We start from the raw sequence: 18,786 nt of genomic DNA, 5'->3' as shown, positions 1-18,786 counted from the left end.
GATTCTTATAATCAATGTGCAGACGGGGTAGAGTGACAAGGGCAAAGTTAATGAGTCATGCACAGGGCTTAAGAAAACACAAAAGAAGAGAACGTGGGGCTAGGTTAATAACACAACTGTAGTTCAGCTTATGATTTCAGAACAGGTCCCAGAACCAAGCATCTGGCCTCACTTTCTATAATTTCATATATGTGGAATCCTATAGCATGTACTGGTTAGTGGTTTATTCACTCAGCACGTCTTTGCTATCAGCCGGTCCCTTTGTATTGCTGAGTGCTGTCATCCAAGTTTTCTAGCCATCCTGCTGATGAGCATATGGGTGTTTCAGGTTTGGGCTGTTGTGAACACTCCTGTTCAGGCTTTTGTGTGGACATATGTGCTCTTTTCTCTTGGGTAAATTATTTGTGGGGGAAGCTGCCGCATCATATGGCGAGTCTATGTGTAGAATCTTAAGCTTCCAACTTGTGTGTCTTACTGATAAATTGGACTTCACTGCAATGTAAGTTAGGCTCACTCTAATAAGATGCCGCTAGACACCCAGCACAGATAGGGATGTGGTGTGTAAAATGGTAGAGCCACTCTGGGAAAAGTTCTGGCAATTTCTTACAGAATTAAGTACATACCTACTCTGTGAGCCAGTAATTCGACTCTTAGGTATTTACCCATGAGAAATGACATTTCAATAGACCCATGTCTGAAAAAGACTTGTACAAAAATGTTTACAACAACTTTGTTCATAATAACCAAACTTGAAAACAGCCCCCGTGCCCATGTAGAGAATGGCTAAACTGTGTTCTATCCATACAACCGGCTGTTATTCAGCAGGAGAAGGAAATGAGCTACTGGTATGTACAATGCAGTCTTTAAGGAGGACATCCCATGTGATTCCCAGGGAGCCCTAGGTCCCTCCGTGAGCTTGAGGAGGATTTTTTTTTTTTTTTTAAGAGAGGGAGGGTGGGGGAAGGAGGGGCAGAGAGAGAGGGAGGGGGAGAGAATTTTAAGCAGGCTCCATCCCAGTGCAGAGCCCAAAGCGGGGCTCTATCTCACAATCCTGAGATCATGACCTGCGCTGAAATCAAGAGTGAAATGCTTAACCAACTGAGCCACACAGGCGCCCCAAGGAGAAAATTTTCTAAGCAGAGCTCACCACAAATCGCAGATATGGGGTGTGGTGGGGATACCTTGACATTAAAATACATGGAGAAATGCTGTAGTGTTCACTTAGGATGTTTTGGAAAGAAATCAGGTGACCTCTTGTAGCCTAGGTCAGGGCATCTTGGTGAAGAAAGAATCATCATGGGGCCTTTTGACACTCAGGGTTGTGTAAATCCTATGTAACGCTGCACGTTGATTCATGCCACTCTCTGTGGGTAGACAGCAGAACCCCTCTCCCTGCTATTTCCCCTGCACTCTGATTTGGGGGTTTCTCTTGCAGAGGATGGGGACCCTGCAGTGTCTGGGAAAGGAAACTGGACCATGCACAGGACGTAGGCCAGTGGTCCCGCCCAGTGGGGATGTTCCCCTGGGCACAGGGTTGCCCTCAGTGGGACACGAGGCCACCAAGCTGAAAATGAGTTTCTGCAATTTCTTTCAGTCTAAAAGGCCTCCACTGTGTGAGGATTCAGGAACTGTGCATGGGTGTGGCCATCTGGCCTCCTCAGAGGTGGTGATGGCTGAGAGGGTCTGCAGAGGCACAGGTGCATTGCTGTACGGTCACAGTCCCTGCTGCCCACATCCCTGCACACGCTGTGCTCACATTGCATGCCTTGGCTTTCCTTCCAGACCCTGAGAATCATCCCAAGGTCTTATCCCATGTCTAGACTCAGGAATGCTAAGACAAAACCACAGCCCTACACACATTCCTCCTCCCTCTGGAGAGGCTGACTTCTTTGGTACCAATCTAAGTGCTGCCCACAGCAGTCAGGCTTGTCTGGACACGGCCAGAGTCGGGCCACAAGCCCCTGCACCTCAGCCACGCAGACTCACAGGTACTCAAAGTCCTGCCTGAATCTTGCATATGTATTCCAAGTCTTCTCTTCAAATCGGAAGATTATCTTTAATACGAAGTGATCACCAGTAATTTGAAAACTAGACAGAAGCCCCTCTGAAAAGGCTGTAATCCTGGCGATGCCAACACTGAAAAGAGACCTGGTCCGATGTAGTAGCTACCGTCGCCCCGTGTCCACTGTGCATGACCTGCTCCCTTGGAAGGAGTGTGTTCCTGCAAATGCTGTAATGAGAGAGTGGCCTCTGCCGAGTGGTGTCTCCTGACAAGAGGCCCCAGCTGCCTGGGAGGGAGGGAGAGCACCCTATAGCTGCTCTCTCCCAGGCTGGCCCGTGGGCACGGGGTCACTGTGTGGCAGTATGTGGGGGCTTGTGCCGAGTCACCTCCCATAAGGTGTTAGCTTGAAAAAAGGTTTGGTAGGTAGTCTGGGTGCCTGTGTTTTACCCCCACCCCACGCGCACAAGTGGCAGGAACTTGCTGGTGCCCTCCCGACCTGAATCTCCAAAGGGGGTCCCTCTTAGGGCACCACCGGTCTGCTGTCTCCAGACATCTCGACACACTGACCTTGCTTTCCCTGGTCCCTGACCCTGGGATCCTGGAAGTGTATGGATTAACGCAGTGTGAGCCCAGCCCAGAGCAGCTGCAGAGGGACAGGACTGCAGGCCTCAGAGCCGAGCCCGGTATCAGCAGATGGCCAAGAGCAGGCACAGCTTTGCTGGGTCTATGCTGAGTCTATGCTGAGCCCTGACATTGGTGGGGAGGGTCTTACACCAGCACGAGTGACCCCCACCCCAAAGGACAGGGGCCTGCACCCAGCACCTCTCAGCAATTTGTTCCTTTATCCCATCAATTAGTGAAGTGTCTTTCTTCACTGGGATTTGGTGAAAACGTCACTGCATTCCCTTCAGGCACCTCCTGGGTCCTGGGGTGAGGCCATAATCAGCCCTGCAGGCAGGGCTGGGCTCTCAGGCCAAGGTCAGGAACTCAGTCTCTCTCCCCTGGGGAGCCTACTTGAGGGGTCTTCTTGTCTCCACTCCTGAAAAGAGTGAGCCAGTCCCCTCAGATCTCACAGGACCCCCAGTAGAGTCTAAACTCCAGGGTGGGCAGAGTCTCACCGTGGCTAGAAGCCTCCTCTCTGGGAGATGGAGGATGGGAAGTGAGCTCTGGGAGAGCATTGCCTTCAGCTGCCCAGAACACTAGCCTGGGCTCCATCCTCTGCTCCCTGTAAGTGTGGGTCAGCCTGGGCTTCTGAGGGCCCAAGGGCAGAGCAGTGTCCCTGCCACAGATGCACTAGGATCCCAGACCCAGGAGGGCCACCCCAGCCTCCAGGGCTGCAGCCATCTGCCCCTGGCCTCATTGCCTCACTTGCAAACGGCCTTCACCCCCTGTATCATGCCTGGGCTTTCAGAGAAAGCACTGACTCTCATGTGCACAGGACTCCCTCCAGAAGTCAATATCATGCATATGAACCTGAAGTGCCTTTGGCTGCGTTAAGCCTGCCCTGGGTCCTTCCCTGCGGTCCTCCTTAAGAGAAAGCTGCAATCATTGTCAGCCTGGTATTGGGTCTCTGCAGCTCATTTCTGAGGGAAGGATGAGAAGGGAAGTCTGAGGCAGATGCAGAGGTGAGGGAGGGGGCCTCACGGCACCCATTTGCTTCTGTGATCATCACTGCAGACCGTCTGCAGTCAGAGACCACACGTCTGATTGGAGCAGGTGCAAGGGTGAAAATGTCTCTTCAGATAAACAATGTTTAATAACATCTTCTCATTTGTATTCACATCATCACCACTGCTAACAGTGGTGACCCCCTGCCCAGCAAGTAGGCCCACCTGGGTGGCCTTCCAGGAGTTACGTCATGGCCCTGGGTGTCCTGTTAGAGAGCTGGGGCCAGGGAGGCTCCCCTCCTGGGTCCTGGGCACCGGTCACCCGTCATGAAAGGAGGGTTTTCTCTACCATGTTAGAATTCTAAAAGATGGGACATTTTCTGTATCTTAGGCAGCTCTCCAGGACCTTTATGTGCCCTCAACTTCAGTCAAATTTCTAACTGGAAAAGTTCTTACTCTAAGGTGGCTGGTTAGGATCCTGCCTCCACCCCTGATACTGATGAAAATTATTAAATTTTATTTTATTTTATTTAAAATACATTTATTCCTGGGGCACCTGGGTGGCTCAGTTGGTTCAGTGTTCAACTCTTGATTTCGGTTCAGGTCATGAACTCAGTTGTGGGGTCAGGCCCCTCATTGGGCTCCATGCTTAGCACGGAGTCGGCTTGAGATTTTCTCTCTCCCTCTCCCTCTGCCCCTCCCCCCTGCGCTTGTGCACACTCTTTCTCTTTCTGTATGTGTCTCTAAAATAAATAAATAAATCATTAAAATACATTTATTTCTTCATTGTGAAAGTAACAGAAGGAATACTTTCTGAAGCCAGCAGGATGTGTCAGTTATTTATAAAAGCTGGTGAAAATAGGTAATAAAAAAATAAGGAAGCAAACATACTTTACATATATTTTTAACTTAAAATTTGTAGCTGTGCATTAATTTTTAACAATAAACAATAACAATAAACAAGTTTATTGAGATACACTTTTCATACAGTGAAACCTTCAGGTTTTAACACCTCATGTTGGTAAGTTTTGACAAATGTAGAACATCGGTCAGGGTGCATAACATTTTCATTGCTCCAGAAAGTCCCCTCATCCCTTGCTGGTCAATACCCTGCCCAGAGGCCACCGCACCGCTGGCCGCCATCCCCAGATGGCCAGTTCTAGCTCCAGTCGCCACTCTGGTGGTTTCAGTACGGGCCCGAAGACTCCGAGTAAGCACTGGTCTGAGGACTGGGTTTTTAGTCTCCGTTTTTAGTATAAACCATATCCTTAATTTGTCCTCCTAAGATGTGCAGTTTCAGTATTTTTCTGAAGTGAACTGACAAATCAAGTGTATTTGTAAAGAAATCTAAGACCAGAATTCTTCCAAATATTCAAAAATTATTTTCTGTTTAAGAGTTATCTTGCCTGTACCTAATTCAAAATCGATTTTAAAGCAACTTCAACTTGCCTTTATCTTGATTCTCCAAATCATTTATCTTGGTCTTCATAGAAATAACTTTCTTTCCTTTTACATTAACAGGTAGTTGGTTTACATAATCTCAAACAAGCTATGCAATAGGGAGAATGTGAACAAGCAGCATAAACAGGTTTAGGAGCAAACAGGTGTCCCAGCCCAGCTCACAGTGGAAAGTGGTCTACTGCTTTTCGCCGAGCCCACAACCACGTGAGTGCTGGAGCAGAGGTGGGAGTGTTGCAGGTACTTGCGTACACACACATGCAAATAGACGAGAGCACACGTGGACGTGGTGCTGCGCCCCAGAGGTATTTACTGTCAGCATGTTTCCGGATGGTTGTCCAGTCTCACAAACGCAGGCAAGTACATGGAGTTAACATTATTGCAGGGTTGGAGGGAACAGTCCGTGTGCGCAACTGCAAGTGCAGGGTCCCCAGTAGGCCACTCAGGCTCACTGAGAGCTGACATACTCATGGCTCTGGTTTACTACAGCAAAGGGATACAGGTTAAAATAACCCAAGGAGAAGGCACACAGGGCAGAGTCCAGACTCGGAGCTCCCAGCTGTCTGCGGACAGCTCTCCTTCCTGGCATCCCCTTGTCCTCACTGGAGCTCAGCATCCACAGTCTTTCCTGGGGCTCCATCATCTGCTGCTCTTGTGCCTGATCTGTCTCTAGACCCTCTGGAGGGTGCCTTGAAACCCCCACCCCAAGTCATAGACTTTCTCGTGGGGCCCAGGGGCCCCAGGCAAACAAAGGCATTGTAGGGCTTAGCCATCCCCCCTCAGGAGCTGAGGGCAAGGCCAAGCCTCTCTTTGGGCAAGGTTAAGTTCTTTACCACACAGTCTTATACAAATGCTTTCTCCCCCCTGGAAAATGGAATCACACCATACACTTTGTTTTGCAACCTCCTTTTTCTGTTTTTGTAACTGGATCCCTTTCCTTGGTCCACAGGGTGTTTTTGAGCATCGTCTTACGGATTCATGGAGTGACAGCTTTGTTCACCTAAGCTGTCTCGAATTTTCCATCACCACTGCTCACTCTGGTAGCTTTTGGTGAAGAGAATTCGGTTACTGGCAACTGAATGTGGGTGGGTGTCTCAGTCTGGGGTTTCAGTAGCAGATTCTGATATGAGGAATTTTTGAAAGGGATATAAAGGGTGTGTTCCCTGGGAGACATGGGATGGGAGGGGGAGGCAGACGGGGGGAGGGTGGTGGGGGGAGTGACTTGGGCTCCATCTCATGGAGGAACTCTGGAGACTGCAGGTCACAGCTCACAGGTATCCCTATCTAGCGGCAAGGGCGTTCAGGTTCCTACCCCTTCCTGTCAATGACTAGTTAAGGCAGTTAACTTAATTGTCTGTAATCCCCAGACAATTCCATCCCTCCAGGAGCTTAGGAGAAGGGGGTTCTTGTGGCCAGAGGGCAACCCTCTGTCAAATATTCAGAAGCTGGATGTTGGGAGTGAAAGACCTGGAGCTAAGGTGCATAAAATGGTAGATGGTCAGCTGGAAATGCAGGTAGAACACGGACAGCATCTACTGCAATTAGATCAAAAGACAACATGGCATTCAGAGGGCCACAAGTGCTTGTCTCCTAGAGTAAGTGAGACTCTTAGTGGAATCCCCTGACCTCAAGTCCTAGTGGGGTGAGCACCTCAACAACCACCCACCATCACCCCTATACCCCTGAGCCATGTTTGCTTTGGTGTTGGCCTTCGGCACCCTGGGCAGGGATGGTGGGGGAGTGTCTTTCTTCTTTAGATGCCACACAAGCTCAGACTTTCCCCAGGTACTGTTAATAGACAAGTAGAACATGGTGACAAAGATGAAATGACTGCTGCCTGCAGGAATGCCCCTCCACCTGTCCCACCCATTCCATTTTCTCCGTCCTCCCCACCTGCCCCACCCACCCCATCTTCTCCATCTGCCCCACCCACCCCATCTGCCCACTTTGGCATAAGGTTATTTGAGTGAAAGACACTTGGAAAACAGCAGGTACAAGAAGAACATCCTTGTCTCCCCTTTTCTTCCTGAGAGCAAGAGACAGACCCGGGGAAAGGTCCCATCCCTGCCCCAGGAGAAAGGAAGTGGCCTTGCCAAGGGAATAGGAGTCCAGGCCAAGAGAGTTCTGAGACCTTGTTACAATAACTCCCATCCAGGCATTTTGGATACTTTCCCACAGTTTCCTCTTTGTTCACACTAGCATGAAACATCTCGGTTTTGCCATTTCTCTGGGTCCTCATTCTCTTTATGAGGGCTCCCATGTTATGGAAAACTTATATTAAATAAACTTTTGCATTTTTCTCCCGCTAATTCTCAGGCCAAGCCGGAGACCTCAAGAGGGTTGAATGCTTTTCCTCCCTATACCAGACTGAATCCCGCCAGAGCAAGTCCTGTCTGTCTTGCTTCCCTCCCGCTGAATCCTCAGTCCCAGAACAGCTTCGGCAGGAAGTGGGAACTGGAAGAGTGAGTGATCAATGCCCACAGCATTCTCATTCCTGCCTCAGCCCTGCTCCGGTGAGCCTGCGAGTCTTCCTTTCTACCATGTCTGCTTTTGCTCATTTGTGTCCATAGGCTGGGTTCTCAAAACACCTGTGTTCATGTGTCCCTGAATGTGGCCTTCTACCTCAGAACAGGACCCCAAGGAGAAAATAGGAAGGATTCATATATCTAGTTAAAATACTGCACAAGCAGTAGGCAAAGAACAGAGCGATGACATGATGGGTCCATATATTCAATATTTACACAAAAAATTTAGGACCCTTGGGGCACCTGGGTGGCTCAGTCAGTTAAGTGTCTGCCTTCGACTCAGGTCATGATCTCAGGGTCCTGGGATGGAGCCCCGCATCGGGCTCCCTGCTCAGTGCTCCTCCCCCACTCGTGCTTGCTCTTTCTCTCTTGCTGTCTCAAATAAATAAAATCTTTTAAAAAATTTTAGTATCCTTAGTAAAGAGCTTTGAGAGAGAAAACTCTGACAATGACATAGAAAGACTTGGACAGTGCCTCACACATGAGGGAACGTAAATGACCATTTGACCTGAGAGAGAAGGTTCCCCTGCACAAGCCATCAAATAAATGCAAATTGAAACAAGATTCCTTTTCTCTTACCAGAGGGGTAGAGATAAAACATTATAATATCCACTGTTGACAGGGGAGACTGGAAGGGATGCAAATGAGCATCGTGTCTGCACCAAAAGACCTCAAAAGGCTCTCACCTGCGTGGATCTGGGACCCCTGTCTTGCAGAGAAACATCAACCCTCATCTAAAAATAAGAGAAAAGCATTTCTAGTCCTTGTTATGGTGTTTCCAGAAAATACCTAAGGGGGTTTATATTCATGGAATTTCTTAAATTGCTTCTCTCCTTTGTCCCCCTCTCTGTATGTGTGGATCCCGTGGAGGCTGTCTCTCGTGTCCCTCTTCTCCCAGCTTCCCTGGGGAGACTGGGTGGATATGGGCACTGGGCTCCATCTTTACTGTGCAGCCTTAGCCTGTCCGTTCTCCAGTCCATCATGACTTCACTTGTCATGAGAAAGGGGCCATAGCCCTGAGCCCTTCCTGGGGACCCGGGGTCAGCGGTGGGTAAGATGCTGAAATGTGTGGTTGCAGGTGCTGCCCTTTACATGTTTCCGTTCAGCCTCATTGCAAGGCTTCAGTTCTTGAAATCCTTTGTTTCAAGGATTTGGTGTGTTGTACATCAGAATCATCCTGAAGTTAGCAGTAAACCAGACTCTTACCAAGAAAAAACTAGGTGGAGGGAGGGGTGCAGGGGGAGTGCTTTTGAGAAGTTCCGGTCTAAAAATATGTGCAGAGCAACTGCTTCTTAACACCACCCACCCAGGGCATTCGTCCATATCTCGGGGGAGATGCTGCCAGGCTGTGCCAATGCCCCGTTTCTCCTCAGATTTTTGCCTAGTGGCCGGAAACAATTATTATGGTGTTGTTTGCGTAGTGGTAACATTTTACTTCCTTCATCCCTTCTACGTTTATTAATAAGAGCTTTTCTGGAGGAAAACACTGTTCCTTCTTCCACATTTATGTATGTATCTGGATACTTATTTATATCAATATGGACTCCTAGATGTTTTGGCCTATGGGTGATTATCTAACACTGTCATTATTAATTCAGGACATATTCAAAACCATTAATTTTTCCTCAAATCATTCCAGCTTTGGTCATCAGGAGCTCTTTCAAACTCCTTGATATTTACTTTGTGAAATCCTCAAAGCCACCCTTCTTCCTGGACCTCCTGTGGGCAAGGGGAAGGAGATGTGCGGTCAGTTCCCCCAAGGAAGAGTGAGTCTCCAAACTGCTGGTTCCTGCAGAGGTGATTTATCACATAGACACCAAAATCTAAAGGTAAACACTGATGGTAACAATCACAGTAAAAATTACCATTTATTGAGTGTGCCAAGCACTTTGGGCACATTTTCTTATTAAATCCTCATTATAAACCTAGGGTCTTAGTTTCACTATCCTGATTTTACACATGGGGAAACTGAGTCTAGGAGCTACAAGACCTTAGCTGGGTTCATCCAGCTTAAGAAGAAAAGGGGTTGCCGGAGCACGTGTCCATTCATTGTTGCTGGTGCATTCACTCTTGGACCGGCACTGACATCAGTGAGAACGGTGCTTTGCTTACATGCGTCCTTTCCGAAGGCTCTCATCTTTGCAAGGCTGGAGCAGCTGATAAAAAAAGGACCTCTCTGTGTATGCACTGGCACCCCATTCATTCCCAGTGGAGCTCCAGGAGCTAAAAATAACCACGTTTTCTGTTTTATACAGAAAAGAGGAAATGTGCAGTTTATTTTGTAATGTTTACTATTTCTGAAAACCTGAATTTTTTCCACATGTATTTTTAAAATGTCTTTGGAGGTGTCCTTGGAGAAAAAGACACAATGCAGATTTCACCAAGGGTTCCTCCATTCTCTAATCCAAACCTTCAGGAAACAACTGCTGGAGACCAGATCCACTTGACCAAGAGATGGATTTTTGGGAAGCCTCCCAGTTGCAGATCAGAGGAAAGACAGTTCCCAAAGGGCCCTCGGACCTTGGAGCCCAGGCCTCTGCATGGGCTGCCCTTGTGCAGGGAGGGGTGCATGATACCACGGCCACAGGCTGACCGTGGGAGCCCAGGCTTGGTGGTCCTGAGGGATGAGTGAGGGATGGTAGTCATTCAGCATCGCTCCGACTGCCACTGAGCATGATCTTCATGGAAGGAGGGGAAGCATTTGTGCTAGGCCTTCATTTATGCTTATTTGCTACTTTAGCGAGTGTGGGGAGACCTCAGTTGTTTCTAGGGCACCCTCCCCCAAGAGATGGCAGGCTAGGATGGTGTTCGGTGCTGTTCCCTGCCTTTGCTTCTCGCTGGGACACTGGAAGGTTAAGAAATACATAAAGAAGAAATGAAGTAATTGCCCAAAGTACAGGAAGCTGGAACGTGGGTGAGTTGTCACAGACCACAGGGGTATTTCCATTGAGCAAAGAGCAGAGGGACTGTGGGTGGGTGTGGGTGTGGGGATGGCAGAAGAGGATCCCTGCCCATTCCGGGGACCTCAGAGGGCAGGGCTGCCTGGACATCTTCTGGTGAACTCTCCCCTGCGGCCACCATGGTGGGCCCTTCCTGTCAGGACCTCTCCTGCCACGTGGCTAGCACCAGCAGACCTGAGCAAAGGTGTCTGGGGCATAGAGCCAGGTGTGGGCAGGAGGCAGGAAGTAAGGGGGAAATATGTGGTAAGAACAATGGCAACAAAATGTGTAAAATGAACACGTGTCTTATAGAAAGTCAGTAGTAATTTGGAAAATGTGATAGGGACAAACTGAGGCCCGATCTCAGTAGTGACAACTCAGGAATTATTTGGAAAGGCAGAGGCTTAATGTGGAAAATGCTCATAGTCTCACTGAGGTTATTAAAACAGTCTGAGTGAAGGAGAAACACACATCACCTGAAGGCAAAGACGGACTAGCAGGTGGATTCATTCTTCTGGGTTTTAAAGATTTCATATAAGTTGAAACAAAATTATACCTAGATCTTCTAAACCTGCTAATGTGAGTCAAAGCTTATCTGGAAGAATAAGTGAACACGAAGAACCACAAGCATCTTAAGAGAAGAATATCTAGGACAGAGATTCTTTATCAGATCTTAAACCATAGTACAAAGCTACAATCACTCAAAATGTGGTGCAAGAGCTACCATTTATATCAGTGGAAAAGCACAGATTGCTCTGAAAAGAACCCGAATTCATATAGTAATCTACTAAATGCTAATAGTATCAGTAGTCAAGAAAGTATTCAATCAGTGATACAGGACCAAGAAATAAACCACATACATTAAGATTAGATCTTCTTATATGCCCTTAGAATATGATAAATTCTAGACAGATTTGATTTCAAAATAAAACCACAGAAGAACAAGAAGACTAAACAGAAGAATGTTTATCACCTCTAAGGTAAAAATGACATTTTTTTTGAAAATATGTGAGAGAGCACACAAAAAATAGAATTGGCAACAACAAAAATAAAGATGAAAAAGTGGGAGGGTAGTTATAAAAATTTATAGATATACTCCCCTCATATGTAAGAATTTCTTAGAAATGATTGTATCAAATGAAAAACGGACAAAAGACATGAAAAACACAGGAATGATAATAGTAAACATGGAAAAATGCTTAGCATCATTATTGATCAAATAAAGCAGGTTTAGATCAGAAATTGTTACTGATTTTAAGAGGATTATATGCACTGTTGGTAAATGAGGCATTTCCAAGTTCTTCTGGTGGTGATGGAATGATACAAGTTTTCTTCATCCTTAACAAAAGACATTGAGATGGTCCCTCTTATTCTGCTTCCCTTTCTTGTTCGGTCCCTTCCTAAAGAATTCAGGGCCACTCTCTTTGGGGGCTGAGCTCAGGGGTCAGGGCAGGACGAGGGGGCGTCCAGTGGGAGTGTGGCCAGTGTGGTGGGTCATCGCTCACAGGTGCAGTGGTCGAGGCAGTGTAGGGGCACCCCGAGGGATTGGCCTGAATACCATTTTCACTGAAAGAAACAAGGACTTTTTGGACCGACAGCTCATTTCAGTGCTGGATCAGAGAAAGATAAGCAGGGACTATCAGACTGTGCAAGTCAGTGAGGAATTGCTCTCAGAGTGATGGGAACATGTCAGATACCACAGAATCTCATGTGAAGGGTCCCATCTGCTAATTCCAGGACAATTGCAGTATCAAAACAAGTAAAATTAGGGACAAATTGAATGTAATAGAAACCACATGTTAAGCTGATGTAAAGAAATACGCAAGTTCAAAGTTCCATGAGAAATGGAACATTTCAGTAGGAAATCAGTGGAGAGTCCTGGTGCCCGCCAGTGTAATCAAGTGATGAAAAGGAACTTTGATGGTAATAGGACAGATTGCCACCTGATGTGTGGTGCGGACAGTCCCTTGTGCAGCCTTCCTGTCAGAGATGCATCTAATCCTGAAGAGACATCCGATAAACCCAGATGGACAGATGCTCCAAAAGAGCTGACCTGTAATCTTCAAATGCACCAAGATCATGAGAGTCAAGATGAGACTAAGCTCCTCCTGACTAAGGAGGAAGGGTGAAGAAGCTGGCACGCGGTCCAAACTGGACCCTTTTGCTCTAACGGCAACATTGGACCAGCGGCAAAACGTGGGTGGAGCGGAGGATTAGGTTAATGCAGTAGAACGGTTAGCGAAGCATCAGTGCCCATTTCCTGGTTTGATTTTGATGTGCTGTCCTGATGCAGCACAGTGTCCAGGTTTGTGGGAAAATTGGGGAGTGATGGAGCCTCCCAGTCAGCAATTTATTTTTAGAGCAGTCAGAAAAAAAACTTGCGCTGCACTTGCAACTTCTGCATAAGTTTGAGATTGTCACACGCATTCACACACGCGTGCATGCAGCCTTGAAGTAAACAGACATGCTCTTCGGCCTAGCATTCCTCCCTCAGGAATCTATCCTAGGGCGGTAACTGGAGTCCCCGCCCAAGCTGTGTGCAGTGAGAGGTTTAATGCATTATAGTGAAACACTGGAAACCAGGTGAGTGCCCTACCAGCAAGGAGATGGATCCTGACACAATCCTGGTGAATATCATTTTGTCACTAAGAGTCATGTTTGTGAAGAATATTTGATGACAGTGGAATGTGTCCATGGTGTGATGCTCACAGAGACAAGTTTGTAGACGAGTATAGCAGAAATATTCCAGTTGAAACAAATGCGCAGAAAAATCTGGGAGTCACGGAGGTTCAGGAAAGCAGGCAGACTTTGGATGACATAAGGCACGCACAGGGAGGGGGTGGAGGAGGGGTTATGGCACGTTTAGGAAGCAGACCTTACTGCCTTATGGCTGGGCCTTCCCTTAGGAGGCCAGCCCCAGAATTAGCTAAAACTCAGAGCCTAGTGACCTTTGGACCCTCATAAGCCAGCCCATGCCGGGCAGACTCCGAGGGCCGAGCACGAAGGGAAGTGAGCCTTCCAAGGGCGTAGCTCCCGTGTAGTCCTGTGGCCTCTGGGCTGCAGCTGGGGCTCTCGGAGTGTTCCCCAGGCTGGGCCACGGGCTCCCCATGCTGCTCCTTCCCCTGTGCAGCCACCCTCTGGAAGGACTGCACTCTTCCCCAGACTCCCTCCGTTGCTCTCCTGTCTTCAGAGAGGACCCCGTCCCTCTGGGGAAGGGAGCAGCCTCAGTGCAGGCCCAGGGTCTGGGAGGGAGTTCCGGGCACAGCCGCCAGCCGAGCATTCAGGCCCAGCCAGTGGCCCACGCAGGGCCATGCTGACAGGTGCCACGGACAGGTCCCTGCTGTGGACAGGTGTGTCCACCCTGATTAGTGTTTGTGTCACCAGCCTGGCACGTCTTGGGCCCTGCCTGTGCCAGCCTGTCATTTGCCAGAAATCGCAAATGGAGATGGAGATTCTCTAATGGGAAGGTAGTTGTCAGGCTCCGTTACACTCCAATGCCCAGGTCTCCTGACAAGGATTGTAATCGAAACCTGATTTGCAAGGAAATCAACCCCATTCTGTGGCGGCTGTGCTGCATCTTCCTTGGGGTCTCTGGGTTAAGTGGGCGGGGGGACTGGAAGGAGGATTCAGGTGCCAGAGAAGCAGCCCCACAAGAATCTGGGCTTCCACAGCCTCAAGTGTCAGGGCTGCAGTAGGGCGGCTCCTACGGGCCTGGGGTCAGGCTGCAGGAGTTCAGAGCCCAGCAGTCACTCACTCGCTCCGTGCCTCAGTTTCCCCATCTTTGCAGTGGGTGTAATAACAGTACCTACTACTTCATAGACCTTTTCAGAAATGACTACAACATGTAGAAACTCCCAGGGCAGAGGCCGGCATGGAGGCAACTCAGTCCAGAGTGCCAGCAGACTAAGACCAGCCTTTGGTTCTAAAGACAGAGCAGGCCCCAGATGTGTGCGGGGCCCCTAGTTGGCCTCAGGCTGCTCAGTGCAGAGCAGGTGAAGGGCTCGGGGCTGGAGGTGTGTCACTGCCCATGAATGACACGGCCACCCTTTGGTCACTTCTTAAAGGACAGACAGTGGGGTTCAGGGTCAGCCCCCCTGACCAGTTGGCATGACCTGCTCTGCTGCACTGGGTGTCCTTGGAATTGGATCTAATCAGCCTGGACCCTGAGAGGCAAGGGCAATGGGCTCTTACCTGAGTTTCACAGCCAAGGATGGACTGATGGACACATCTAGCAGGCCAGCCCCTTGGCAGCTCCCCTCAGTGGCGTTTTCTGACCCATCTGGGAGCAGGGACAGGCTGGAGCGCTAGTCCTCACAACAAGATTGTTTCCCCTTCCTTGGACTCATGGGGCAAGCAGTGGAGTTGGGGTGTGTCCCAAACTCCATTTTGGGGTGTGGAGTTGGGATGGTGGCAAGCTTGAGGAGTCTCTGGGCTCCCAGGAGAGAGCCAGGCCAGGAGAGTCTCCTCCTGACAGGATTCTCACTGAACGGACACCCAAATCTCTAGCGGTGGAGTGGGGGCCCAGGGATGTGTACTTCCTTGTCAGATCCAAGGCCCAGGCTACCCTCTGCAGCTCTCCCAGGCAGAGCTCAGCATGCAGAGGTGCAGGTAAGGCTGGAACTAGAGGGAAAATTGTAGCCTAATGCATATGTGAGAATGTAGGAAAACCTAATCACTGGGAAGTTCAGCATTTGTTGTGCATCAGAGCAAGGAAAATTAAAACTACAGTTGACCCTTGAACAACACGGGTTCAAACTGCATGGTCCACTTACACGAGGGTTTTTTTTTGTTTTTCCCAAGAAATACAGTACAATACTTTAAATGTATTTCCTCTTCCTTATGATTTCTTAGTAACATTTTTTTCCTCTAGCTTTATTGTAGGAATACAATATATAATATACAGAACATATGTTAGTCAACTGTTACCAGGAAGGCTTCTGGTCAGTTGTAAGCTATTAGTGGTTAAGTTTTAGGGGACTCAGAAGTTACACATGGATTTCCGATTGCGAGGGGGGGTTGTGCCCCAACCCCTGTGTCATTCAAGGTCAACTGTATAATGTAATACCGACACACAATGAATCAAATGCCTAAAATTAAGAGATTGGGATCCTTCAGTCCTGTCAGTGAGAGTGGGTATTTGTAAGTTTGTGGGATCTTTTTATTTCTTGATCTGAGTGTGAAGTATACAATTGTATTTAGATTATGAAGCTTTTATCAATGTAAGCTACACTTTGATAAAAATGTGTATTTAGAGAAGAAAAAAATGAAAACACACTGACAGTGGGAGCTTAAGTCCCTGCCTGTGTGAGGCCCCTGTGTGACCTTGGACAGCCCCTTTCTTGCTCTGGGGTTCTGTTTTCACAGCTGCAAAGTGTAGAAGGTCATGTAGGTCCTGCTGTTAGATTCTGACACAGTGAGGATACCCCATTTAGCCACAGTCCCTCTGAAGTGGGACCTACTGGTGCACACCATCCCAGGAACCTGGGGGGAGCAGGGCCACCCCGGACAACACCCCACCTAGGTAGAGGGATGCCCCACGTGGTGGAGAGGTGGGGTGGCAGGTGTCAAGGAGCCTGTAGGCTCTGGCCTGCAGGTGTTAATACAAAAGCCAGTTCTGCACAAATGCCAAGCATCAGGCCTGGAATACAGAGATTACTGGTTTCCCCCTGCACTGTGGTTACACAGGGATGTTCCCTTCACCACTGGCCCTGTAGAAGTCTCTTCTGCTCAGTATTATCTACTCTCTTGTTTTCCTCATTTCGTGCAGGACAGGAGGGTGCCTCTGAGAACCAGAGCTCTTGCCAGGGCTCCCTCAGAGGGCCTGGCCCATATCAGGCTCACGTGCATGGACGGAGCAGCATTTCCACCCTGTGTCCATTTGCATCTGGCCACCAAGCAGCATCAAGGCCTGAGTCCCTGTCCACAGGCATCTTCACGATGACCTTGACCTCAGGGCCCCATGGCCCTCAGCTGCCTGGCTCAGTCGCCCATGGTTCATGGAGCCCACAGATTCCCACTTCCTTTGGCTTGTCTAGCGTCAGCCCATCTGTCAGGCTGATACCATTTTCCACTTGGAGGGAGCAGCAGGGGAGAGGGGCCTCCAAGTGAGCCCTCCACTGCCGGGAGGGTGGTGGGAAGGCCAGCCTGGGGTGAGGCATAACTCTCACCCAGGAGCACCAGGGACATCTGTGCCTACGGTTCCCATTTCCAGTCAGACCCCTCCCTGTAGCTGAGAAGGAGCCTCTGAGCTTTGCTGAAACCCCCATTCGTTCAGGAAATCTCTCAGTAATAGAGAAGCATTCAGACAACGTGTATTGGGCTGTGCTACAGACTCAAGCTCTGTCATCTCGCTTACCTTCCAGACATCCCATGCTGGGCAGCCCAGGGCCTGCAGGTGGTAATAGCACCCCTTCGCAGGAGAGCAAATGGGGCTCGCCGGGTGAGGTAAGCTGCTCAGCCTCCCAGAGGTGGCCCTGGTGCCGGCCACAGTCCCCAGAATCTGACACCTGGCAGTGATCACTGATTCATTCCCTTTCCCAGTTCACGCCTTCACTCAAACAGCTTTCTTGAGTTGTAATTCACATAGCACAGAAGTCACCGGTTCCGTGGTTTTAGTGTGTTCATAGATGCATGCAACCATCACCATGGTTGGTTCTGGAACATTTTCACCCCAGAGAGACCTATGCTTTAGTTCCCCATAATGACTATAATGGCGCAGTTGGCCTGGTCTAGTGGGAGCCACCTCTGGCTTGGCTCCTGGTGCTGCAGGCACCCACCCACCCTTGCTGGAACCCCAGCTCAGCGGCAGCTCTGCTGTGCTGTCCAGCCCTGTCCAGCTCCTGATACAGAATGGCTGCTTAGGGGCAGGAGTGTGGGACTGGGGCCACGTGAGTGTAAACTACAAATCAGGCCTCATCCTAACCACTGCAGTGTTGCCTGCCCTAAGGTCTCCAAGGTCATAGCGCACTTTGCCTTAAAACCTCCCGTGGTGGGTACAGATGCTTGACCTAGCTTGGGACCCCAGGGACCTGACCGCCAGTTAAAATAGTTAATGTGGCCCAGTGTGAATCACAACAGGCCCTCAAGGACCGAGACTTCAGGCAAGTGAAGGCACAATTGTTCCACTCAATAGCCGTTGTGGCCCGTCCATCCACCGGGTGAGTGTCGGCGCCCGGTGGTGGCTCGCTATAACCTCAGTGCTGCGGGCCCACAATAAAGCTTCACACCCAGTATTCTTAAAATCAGTGACTCCGTCTGACAGGAGCCGATAGGATTTTGCTGTTACAGATTTGGCTGATTGGTTCTGTGCAGTGCCCATTTCAGCCACAGTGTGTTTGTCTTCACCCTGGCAGGTATCTCGGCCTCTCCTCACCGCCAGGTGCTCCTCTGTCCCTGGTAGCCCAGGCTGCAGAGCCCGAGCACAGCACTGCTCTCTCCTTGTCTCCGTGTCTCCAGAGACAGGGCCTGAACAGACGGTGGGGTCTGGGCTTGCAGGAGCCTCAGAGCCGTTCCTGCTCCTTCAACTAGGAGCTCGCCGTGGCTCAAGAGAGTGAAGCATGCAGAGATCTCTGCTGGCCTGGCGGCAGCCCCTCACCCTCAAACACAAGGCACCCTCGGGTAAGGTGGGCAGAGAAAGCACTTCCTGGGGCACTCTGAGGCACCCTCTGGCTACAGAGTGGTGTCCAAGGCAGGCACGGCCCCACCCTCCCTGATCCCCCAGTGTGCTCAGGCAAGCCTTGGCTTCTCTGGGAAGACAGCTGCTCTGGGAAGGAGTCCATCTGGGGTGGAATTCAAGCTCTGTCACTCACCAGCTTTGTGGCCTTCAGCGTCCCTTGACCTTCAGAGGCAAGCTCCAGGTGGGGCCCCGAGCAGGTTCCGGCAGGCCCCTCCTCCTGAGGCTCCCTGTCCTCTGCACACTTCAGGCTCTGCCCCGGGGCATGTGGTCAGAAGGGTCCCCTACAGCCCTTGCCAGGGAGGATGCCTGCCCTCGTCCAACCCAGACGAAACCTGCTGTTCTTGCGTTACCATAGAAACAGTTTCAGGACAAGGCTGAGCTCCTCCTCCCTGGTAACTTGGAGATCCCAAAGACAGCCAGCATTCCCCCCAGGCCCCTGCGTGCCGATGCATCCGATGGCAAAGGGCACGGCACATGAGCACACGCTGCCACTTGTCACCCAGGGGACAGGATCCTGTGCTCCCAGGACTGTGGAACACGTTCTAGATGCTTTACTGCTGTTAATGGGGGGGAGGGGTGC

The 18,786-nt window shown here is 49.7% G+C and overlaps 1 long non-coding RNA gene across 5 annotated transcripts in view; it reads left to right on the top strand.

Moving 5' to 3' along the window:
• LOC144382194 (uncharacterized) overlaps positions 1 to 18,786 on the top strand; it is a 40,885-nt gene that overhangs the window by 2,808 nt on the left and 19,291 nt on the right. For 3 of the 5 annotated variants that reach the window (XR_013448629.1, XR_013448628.1, XR_013448632.1), the window contains 2 exons: positions 7,384 to 7,580; positions 9,232 to 9,421. This is a non-coding gene — a long non-coding RNA (uncharacterized LOC144382194). Of the gene's footprint in view, positions 1 to 6,016; positions 6,153 to 7,383; positions 7,581 to 9,231; positions 9,422 to 18,786 lie in introns of all 5 variants that reach the window. The other 2 variants (XR_013448630.1, XR_013448633.1) reach the window with 2 other exon arrangements.

The sequence above is a fragment of the Halichoerus grypus genome, chromosome 6 (genome assembly GCF_964656455.1).
Source record: "Halichoerus grypus chromosome 6, mHalGry1.hap1.1, whole genome shotgun sequence".
In the NCBI taxonomy this organism is placed as follows: Eukaryota; Metazoa; Chordata; class Mammalia; order Carnivora; family Phocidae; genus Halichoerus; species Halichoerus grypus.
This window is presented reverse-complemented; position numbering and strand designations above follow the sequence as displayed.